Consider the following 7,954-nt stretch of genomic DNA (forward strand, 5'->3'; position numbering starts at 1 on the left):
TACTTTTTTATTATCTGGGTTTTTTGTTTTAAAGTAAATTTTTATACGATATACTTTGATTATGGTTCCCCTTCCCTCATCTCCTCTGAGATCCTCCCTATCTCCCCACACATCCAACTCCTCCACACCTTCTTTTTATTTCTCTTTAGAAAGAAAAAGAAATTTTCTTAGAAGAGAGGAATGGGAAGAAAGCACAAGAGACACTCTCATAAATACAAAACCCATAACATTGGAAACATAATAGGCAGACAAAAGACCAGGAATGTTTTTAACAAATAAAACTAGAATAAATAAAAATAATAAATAATGCATTGTGAAGCAAAAAGGCTCCAAAAATACCACTCAGTTTGTCTCATGTTGTTCCTCTACTACTGGGCATAGGCCTGCTATTAAGGTGGTTTGTATACCCACGGAAACTCCCCTAAAGAAAGCTAATTTTTCCTTCACAAGCAGCTGTGAATTGGAGATAACTTCCGGGTTAGGGATGGGAACCAACATACACTTCCCCCTCAGTTCTGGGATCCCATCTGGCTTGGACCTGTGCAGACCTAATGCACCATAGATCCCTTCTTATACAGCCCAATATGCTCATTCTATCAATACTATTCCTTTAGGTAATCCTGATTAATACACTCCATAAAAACAAGCTCCTGCAAAACTGGAAAATTAAATCTGCCACCATCTTGCCTCATATTATAATTTTCTAATACCTTACTCCCTTCTTAATCCTCTTTTCCTTATTGTATATTGATTATAAGGCCTTATGACATTGGAGAGATGGTTTGGTAATTAAGAATGTTTGCTGTTTTCTAGTAGATGTTGGTTTGGTTCTCAGAATCCATATCAAACGATTCATAATCACCAATAACTCCTGATCTGGGAAACCTGACACCCTCCTCTGGTTTCCAAGTTTACCCACACATATTTGTGTACACAGACAAATAAAATGAATATTATTTTTAAAAGACCTTGGGAAATCTTAACGTCTATTTCTTTGAAGTCTTTTAAAATGACATATAATATTATCCTCTAAGTTTGCTATACAGTTTAGACAAAGGATTGTTTTCATGGGAAAGACAAAGGGGATTTGTTGTTTAATGTGTATAGAGAATCAGTTTCACAAGATGAGAAAGTGCCAAGACTCTGTTACATGGATGCTGAAAAATACTCCTGACCACTAAACTAAGTCAAACTGGTTAGAATAAATATTTGTTGGTAGAGGCTGCTTGTTTGTTCCTGACTGCTCAGCCTCAAAATAACCACATAGAAACTATATTAATTAAATGACTGCTTGGCCTATTAGCTTTGGTTTCTTATTGGCTAGCTCTTATATCTTAATTTAACCCATTTCTATTAATCTGTGTATCACCATGTGGCTGTGGCTTACCGTCAAGATTCTGTCTGGCATCTGTCTCCAACAGGGCTACATGGCTTCTCCCTGCCTCCTCCTTCTTTCTCCCAGCATTCAGTTTAGTTTTCCTCACCTCCCTCTGTTCTGCCCTTCCAGGCCCAAGATAGGTTCTTTATTAACCAATGGTATTCACAGCATACAGAGGGGAATGCCACATCAAATATTTTCTGTTTCCTATTTTAATAAAAACCTGTGTTTTATTGAAAGAATGAAAGTCCCAATGATAGCCTATGCTGGAGAGGATGTGGAGTTAGGAGAACACTCATCCATTGCTGGTGGGAATGCAAACTTGTGCAACCACTTTGGAAATCAGTGTGGCGGTTTCTCAGGAAATTAGGAATCAATATACCTCAAGATCCAGCAATACCACTCTTGGGAATATACCCAAGAGATGCCCTATCATACTACAAAAGCATTTATGTGTTCAACTATGTTCATAGCAGCATTATTTGTAATAGCCAGAACCTGAAAACAACCCAGATGCCCCTCAATGGAAGAATGGATAAAGAAATTGTGGAATATATACACATTAGAGTACTATGAAGCGGTAAAAAACAATGACATCTTGAATTTTGCATGCAAATGGATAGAAATAGAAAACACTATCCTGAGTGAGATAACCCAGACCCAAAAAGATGAATATGGTATGTACTCACTCATTAGTGGACTCTAGCCATAAACAAAGGACATTGAGCCTATAGTTCCTAAGCCTAGAGAAGCCAAATAACAAGGTGAACCCAAAGAAAAACATATATAGATTCTCCTGGAAATTAGAAGCAAACAAGATCACCAGGCAAAAGTTGGGAGCATAGGGGTGGGGTAGAGATGGGGGTAGGGATGGGGGAAGGAGAGAAGGGGAGAGAGAAAGGAGAAGGGAAAGACTGGGGAGAGCTTGGGGCAGTGGAAGGGTGGAGATGGAGGAAGGGCAGATATAGGAGCAGGGAAGAAGGTATCTACATCAAGGGAGCCATTTTAGGGTTGGCAAGAGACTTGTCTCTAGAGGGGTTCCCAGGTGTCCACGGGGATGTCCCCAGCTAGGTCCTTGGGCAGCAGAGTAGAGGGTACCTGAACTGGTCTTGCCCACTATATCTCGAATATCACCATATCTCTATATATCACTATATCTCGAATATCACCATAGAATCTTCTTCTGGTAACGGATGTAGATAGAAACAGAGACCCTCATCAGAGCAAGGGACTAAGCTCCCAAGGTCCAGTTGAAGAGCAGAAGGAGGGAGAATATGAGCAAGGAAGTCAGGACCATGAGGGGTGCACCCACCCACTGAGACAGTGTGCCTGATCTAATGGGAGTCCACCAAATCCAGCTGGACCGGGACTTTACGAGCATGTGAGCAATCCAGACTCTCTGAATGTGGCTGACAATGGGGGCTGACGGAGAAGCCAATGATAAAGGCACTGGGTTTTGTTTCTACTGCATGTACTGGCTTTTTGGGACCCTAGCCTAGAGTCCTAGGCCTGGATGGAGTGGGGAGGGCCTTGGACTTCCCACAGGGCAGGGTACCCTGCCCTCTCTTAAAGCGAGGGGAAGGGAGGAGGGGGAGTGGGGGAGTGGAAGGGGAATGGAAGGAGGGGAGGAAGTGTAAATTTTTGAATGGAAAAAAAAAGAAAGAATGAAAGTCACATAAGCATGCATTTGCATAAACATACAGAACACTTGTATTGCTTATCACAATGGCTGACACATCAAAAGCCTTCAATCATCCACGGAGTTCTGTCTTTGTCATATTTGAGTTTTGCAACAACTTTCTCAAGCCTACCTCACCTATGAGAACTTCTAGTTTCTCTTTAGAACACAGTGGGCACCTGCTCCTTAGTAGTTCCATGTGGGTGTACTTTATCTTGCCAAATAGATTGCCAGTTCCTGTTGAGAAGTAGCCAAATATTATATTTCTTTTATGACCACTTCATGCTCAGTGCAGTTTTGTCATTACCTAATGGCTGGGTTCTACACCAAAAGAGATGGGTGCTCCCAGAGCCAACACATTCCAGTTTCCACTGACTGCTCTTGGACACTGCTCATCAACAATCAAAATTTGTGTATATTCTGGGTTTTATGTAGCAGTCTCTATTGGAAGGGAATCGATGAATGAGAAAGATAAAAGGAAAGAAGATAAATAATATATTTATTCTCAAAATATATAAAACTTTACATACACGGTAAACACAAAGAAGTCAGGAAAACTATAAGGAAAAATGGTACTATATTCCATGTGTGTTACAGGAAAAATATTATCCATGGGAATCTATGGGAAATATAATGGAAATTCAACAAGAAATTAACCTCAGGAAAACAGGAGAGCTCTACAGAATAGTTTTAGATTTAAATGTTTTTCAAGGAAAACTGCACCTGTTTATTAATGCTTAACTTTAATATAATGCTATTATATAGTTTTCAAGATAATAATAACTAAATTTCAGGCACTGAAATCAATGCTAGAATTTATGTGAAAATGGAATTACCTCTATTCATTGGTACATAAACAGACTCAGAGAAATTACTTACCTGTGAATACAAAATTAGCAAACCTTCAATCTGAGCATACCCATCTGGTCACAAAGCATAGATAATTCCCACTATTCATCAGACATTTATTGACTGTTTACTAAGAGCAAGTGTGTGAAGAAGATATAAAGCTAAATAAAACATTATTTTTTCCTTCATGGGGTTTTTTATCCCCATGAGGACGCAGTTCTGCACAAAAATGAATTTTACAAAATGCAGAGAATCTAAGAATCAAGTCTGCAGAAGAAATGGTAGGGCATGAATTAAGGAAACTTGACTTACATGAAAAATTTTGAAAAGTGTCTTTATAAAGTGTCTAAAATGTTTCTATTGAGCTATTGGAGGGGAGAAAAATATAGAAAGTCTTTAAAAATAAATTAATCAACAGCAGTTTCATGTGCTTATTTACTTGGCAGATTCACAGCTCGTAGTCTTGCTTTACAGATGAGAACGTTGAAGCCAAACCAACAGTTTGTAAGTGGAAGAACATCGTTGTGAGAAGTCTTACCTCAGTGGTATGCTGCATATGTGTAGAAGTTCATCATAAAAAAATAGGCTGAAAAGAGACACTTTGCCATTGGAAATTTCAGAACAAGGCACAAATTAAAAATAATACTATATGAGATTGTGCAATACAAGCATTTCTGGAACAGTATATAATAGATAATAAAGCTGGACAATAGGAAACCATATTATTCCATGTCATGCTAAAGACCTATGAATTTATCCTTTATAAACTAGGGAAGAGATTTGTTTTACTTGCACACTAACAGATAATCATGCCAGCTATCTGAAGGGGAAGGGACTTCAGAAAGAGCTGTGATAAGCTTCAGAGAAAGCTATAGAAAGGTTGGAAATAAAACTTATAGATGGAAAAGAAGGTAGAAATTGGTGATAAATTGAATCTGACTACCTCTGGCCATCAAGATTTCCTGTTTCAATAACTTGTTCAGCAAAAGCAAAAGCATAAATATGATAAATACATGAACTTGTCATTTTGGAAGTGCCGAGGCATGGTGTTAGGCAGAGCAACATGAAGGATAGATAAATCAGGGCTGGAAAGGTGGCTCAGCAGTAAAAATCACTTATTGATTCTTCAGAGAACTGAAGTTCATTTCCAAGTACCCACATCGAGTGTCTCACAAACACCTGTTCCTCCATCTTCAAGACACCTGATGCCCTCTTCTGTTCTCAATAACCAACATGTGCACTTTCACATATACACACACTCATATATAAATGATGAAGTTAAAACATTTTAAAAGAAAAAATAAAATAGAGGACATGCCTAGCGTGCACAGCATCCTGAGATCATTACCCAGAACCACATGATGAGGCATGGAAACACTTACCTGTAATCTCCAGCACTAAGAAGACGAGGGCAGCAGGAACAGAAGTCCAAGTCCAGTCTGAAATACATGAGACCCTGTCCTAGTTTATCCTGCAAACATAGCACAGCCTAGTTATCTGAATGGTAAACCTCAGTTAAGGGACTATCCAGGCTAAAATGGTTTAGTGAGTGTGCATGTAAAGGATTTCTCCATCCCTAATTGAGATGGAAGGGTCTAATCCACTTCGGGTGGCATCATCTCCTAGGAAGGAAAAGATGGGCTACAATAAGCAAGCTAGCTAAGCATCAGCCCATGAAGAAGCTAGGGTCCACAAGCAGCATTCCTCTGCAGTTTGTTCCTGCTTGAGTTCTTGTCCTGACATCCCTGAAAGATGGGCTGCAACTTGTAAAAAGAAATAAGCCATTTCTTCCTCTAAGCTGTTTTTAGTCAGGGTATTTGTCACAGTATCAGGGAGTGACAGTAAAACTGCCTGTCTCAAATAAAAAAATTTTTTTTTGAGGCAGTGTTTCTCTGTGTAGCCTTGACTGTCCTGGAACTAGTTTTATAATCTTGGCTGGCTGACTTTAAACTTCCAGGTATCCACTTGCCTCTGCCTCCCTACTTACTGGTTTTAATGGTGTGCCTCATAACCACCTTTCAGAAAAATTAAAGTATAAATAAAACCCAGTTTCTATCTGAGAAGATCCTTCTGTCGAGAGTGACCTGTGCAAGTATAACAAGGGATTTTATGATTATAAAAGATGTCAGACCCAAGCACCAAGAGCCCAAGGCAAGGATAGTTTTTCCTAAGTTGGAAGAACAGAAAAGAGTTTATAAAGGAGACCTTCCAATATAAATGTGAAGAAGTAAGCAGGCCATTTCCAGTGGATCTAATATTGCTTGGTATGAGTGTTTCTCCTGTGCAGAGTGGCAGGATAGAGAAGAACAAATAGCTTTGATGTGTTATACAGAGGAAGAGGATCAAAAAGTATATAGGAAATGTTTTAGATGTTACTTTCCCTATTAAAGTCCCTAGTAAATTAGGAAAATTTAGGTCACAGAAGTACGAAAAAGGGAGTCAAGGTAGCAAACTGCAATAAAACTACCAGTCAAGTGATAGCTTACAATGCTTTGTGGCCATGCCATTGAATGCCATCTACCCCAATTGAGGGCAGCATTGGTGTTCAGAATGCTTGGGAAAGTCTATGAGTCTATTGGCTCTATCCTAAGCCACAGAGTATTTGTTAAAATTGTAGGTTGTCATCTTAAGACTCAGAGGTATGTGTCTGTGTATTCTGAAGTTTCTAACTGCCTTACTAAGGAATTTTAAACTACCTTACAATAAGTTATGCTTGGAGGAGGCCTCCCTGCATCAGTCACAAATATTGATCTCTGTGAGTACAAGTGCCCTTTCTGATCAATATGTTTATGCAGATGTTACCAAATGCAAGACCAACAAAAAAGGACAATATTGTTTAAGTATGAAGCCTTATCCTTAATAAATAAATAAGCCCTTTGTTTATCCACCTTTTAATTTTTGAGAATTTCATGTATAAGTACAATATTTGCATAATTTTCATGCTTGCTTCTCTTCCCCCAGCTCCTGCCCATTCTCTCTCAAATTCGTGACTCTTTCTCCAGCTCACAGTTGCCTGGAGTTCTTGTGTAGGGTTGAAGCCTTGTGGGCTCTTCCACATCCACTTGGGTGCATGTATTGATCTCATCTTTGTCCAGCTCATGTTCAGGCAGTCAAGATAGTAGAGACTTTATTAAGTAGGCTTATAAAATGTTACCCTATATTTACAAAAGTTCTTAGTGCTATCTATCTCTCCTCCCTCTATTTACCTCTCTCACCCTTTCCCTGATGAAGTATTACCCATTTTCCCATGCCCCTCTTCATAGTGCCTGTGTCCAACTATTCCCATTTCTCAAGCTCCTTCACCCCCACTATAGGTCCTTTCTACTTTCCTGACCTCTGCAGTTACTGTAGTCTGTTGTTTTGTCTTATTGACTGTGTCCTTTACCTAACAGAAGCTTCTTGATTTTAGTAGGTCCCATTTATTGTCCATCTCAGTGTCCATGCTACTAGTGCTATATTTAGGAAGTGGTCTCTTGTGCCAATGCATTCAAGGCTACCTCCCACTTTCTCTTCTACCATGTTCAATGTAACTGGATTTATGTTGAGGTCTTTGATTCATTTGGACTTGAGTTTTGTGCTTGCAGATAGATATGAATTTATTTGCAATCTTCTACATGTTGACATATAACAGTTATAACAGCATCATTTACTAAAGATGCTTTTCTTTTTCCATTGTACTATTTTAGCGTCTTTGTCAAAAATCACATATTCACAGGTGTGTGGATTAATGTCAGAGTCTTCCATTCAATTCCATTGGTCCGTGTGTCTTTTTTTTATGCCAGTCCGACCTGTTTTTATTACTATAGCTCTATAGTAGAGCTTGAAGTCATAGGTGCACACCTTAAGCTTTATTGCATACCTGGAACTGGAATGATCATTGCCTGGAGACTTCTTCCTAAACTGTACTGTTTTAAATTTGCTGACAATTAACTTTCTGGCAAAAGACTCCCTGGTGTGTCTGATCCAAGTTGATGAAGTCTAACTGAACCAAGTTTTTATTACTCATCTCCTGACAGTCACTTCCTGCATGGATACCTGCAGCCCCCCAA

The sequence above is a fragment of the Chionomys nivalis genome, chromosome 1, assembly GCF_950005125.1.
Source record: "Chionomys nivalis chromosome 1, mChiNiv1.1, whole genome shotgun sequence".
NCBI classification, from domain to species: Eukaryota; Metazoa; Chordata; class Mammalia; order Rodentia; family Cricetidae; genus Chionomys; species Chionomys nivalis.